A 2,476-nucleotide genomic window follows, 5' to 3' on the forward strand; every position below is an offset into this window, starting at 1 on the left:
TCGGCACGCCTGGAAGTACCTGCTCGCATCGCGCCTGCCTGCTCTCCTGTCCCCTGGCTACACCCGGCCGCGACCCCGCCGCCGGTACACGCGTGCATGCATTACACGAGCGGGCAGCGCCGGTGCCCGCTCCTCCCCGGAGCAGGGCAAGCCGCAGAGGCGCGCTCATTAGCTCCCACTGATGATTCCTTTCAGGATCATGAATGGAACAATTGTCAAAAACTGCGGGAAAAAAAAACAAGCCCCGAGACTATTATATACAGACACAGCTTGTGTGCGCGCATGTGACAGTTGCAGGCAACCCAGATTTGGCCATAAACTCTTCGGCGTTATCCGAGATAAATCATCAAATTGCTTGTACGGTAAAAGAGGCTTCTTATCCCCAATCCAAAGAAATAAACAGCTTCCAAGGTAGTGAAACCCAGGAAAAGAACAAGCTCTCCACAAGACACACCTTGCCTCACTCGTATCCGGCAGCACCGCCTGCAAACAGCTGCGCTAGCTTGTTGCAACTGCAACTATTTTATTTTAAAAGAAGAATAACAGTAAAATAGTAAGTGAAATACTTCCTGAAAACTTACTTTGCATTTAGTTTAGGCACTATTCTTTTTTTCAGCTCGCAAAGGAAGCCGTTTTGTCCAGGTTAGGTATTGTCTACTTATGGATCAGCCTCTGGCTAAGGGTTTATTTTAATTTATGGCTTATGCATTCTTTTAAGGTCGATTTGCATGACCTCCGGCAAAGAGCTAAGGCAGCAAGAAATCCCAGGTCGACTGTTGCCACAAAGCGGCACGCATCTCCCCTTCCCCGGGTGTAAACAGAGCTCTCTGATGATGGACTGCCTTCTTCCCCCCTCCCTGTGTATCACGAATTAGGGCGCGATATCGATTTTAAAGTTTTCGGTATAACTTTATCCCGGGCTCTGCCGGCAGAGATAAGGCGGCGGCTCCTCGGGACAGCGCCGCGCCGTGGCCGAGCGCGGCACGGCCGCCGCCGCTCCCGCAGCTTTGTGTGCTCCCCACAGCCGTCCCCGGCCAACTTCAAAGCACTCACCCACCTCAAACTTCGCGCAGAACCCACAAGCACCACTAAACTCCCCTCGCCTTTCTCCATCCCGCGTCTCTCGGGGTTATCCGCCAGGAGAAACCCACGCGAGCACTCGGGAGCAATGACAGCAGCGCTCCGCTCTCAAAGATTTATTTCGGATTTTATTTTTCCTCTCTTTCTCCCTCTCGTGTTAGTTCCTTACGTACAATATCTTCCCGCACCATGTGTTCGCCTGCCGTGGGTGATCTTAAAATACAACGCTGATCTGTCACTACATTTTAAAATAAACTCTACTCGGGAAGAATGAGAAAGTGTTGTGATTTCAAGGTACTGGGGTCCCTTAACGTCTCGGAAACCTCGGGATTCAAACAGCCCCGGAAACTCGCACGGGGACGAGACTATAACTACTTTTCCCTAAAGAGAAAGGAGGAAAAAAAAAAAAAAAAAAAGAAGAAGAAGAAGAAAGAAACCCAACACCCTCGTGATATCAAAGTAAATAATCGTGCAGGGGGAGGCGGGGGAAGGGGTGAATTCAGCAATGTTAAAAGCTAAACAACAGATCTATCTCCGGACGCTGCTGCTTCACTCAATTGCAACTAATAACCCATTAAAGACAGCGCAGGGGGAACTGAATTCTCTCCTGCAAAGCGACATAAATCCAGCGAAAACCCATTAAACCACCGCCACCGCCACCAAGCCACGCAGCACTACACACCACAGCAAACAACAGGTATACAACACAATAGGGCTGGTTTTCCTGGTTACCTCCTCGGGATCCAGTGTGGCACAAAGCACTGGGAGAGCCTCCTTTTTTTTTTTTTGCAACGCGCTTCGGTAATTTTCATTAAAAAAAAAAAATTAAAAAAGAGGGAAGGAGGTGAAGGGGGGGAGGTAGGGGAGAGGAATAAATGGGTAGTAATTCGGTAAAATAAAATAAAATAAATGAACTAGAGTCTGCTGGTGTTTCTCCGGGCCATGGATGTGCAGGATCCCGATCGTTAGAAGTTTGCGGATGGGTTGCCTGGAGATTTGGTTACAATCAGGTTCATTTTTTTTTTTTTTCCTCCTGAAACAAGTGAAGGCGATGGTTACTGCTGTCAATCTTGGCAATCAATGTGAGCGGCCATGTCGTAAGTATTCAAAGCATTTCCCGTCGTGCAACATCAGAAAGTGAGTGGCCAGGGCATTGATCTGAGGAAGGCAAAAGGAGGCAGGGCTCCCCCGCCCAGACAGCACAGGCAAGATGAGACAACACAGGGAGAGAGAGGAGGGAGAGGGGAAGGGAGGGAGAGACACACAGAGGGGGAGAGAGAGAGAGAGGCTGGGAGCGAGCGGGGAGAGCAACAACTGCGGAGAAAGTGAGCACAAAACAGAAAGTGAAATCGGCGCGGGCTGCCAGGCGCATCCCCGCGCAGCTATCACCACTCAC

The 2,476-nt window shown here is 50.0% G+C and overlaps 1 protein-coding gene across 8 annotated transcripts in view; it reads right to left on the reverse strand.

Moving 5' to 3' along the window:
• The window catches only part of SOX6 (SRY-box transcription factor 6), a 368,901-nt gene that overhangs the window by 362,382 nt on the left and 4,043 nt on the right, over nt 1–2,476 (reverse strand). For 6 of the 8 annotated variants that reach the window (XM_031061343.1, XM_031061342.1, XM_031061337.1 and 3 more), the window contains exon 1: nt 1,813–2,459. The exons of the other annotated variants lie outside the window; for them this stretch is intronic. The gene's annotated coding sequence lies outside the window, so the exon portion shown is untranslated. Of the gene's footprint in view, nt 1–1,812; nt 2,460–2,476 lie in introns of those variants that run through there. 8 annotated transcript variants of the gene reach the window in all.

Source organism: Geospiza fortis, unplaced genomic scaffold (assembly GCF_000277835.1).
Source record: "Geospiza fortis unplaced genomic scaffold, GeoFor_1.0 scaffold327, whole genome shotgun sequence".
NCBI lineage: Eukaryota > Metazoa > Chordata > Aves > Passeriformes > Thraupidae > Geospiza > Geospiza fortis.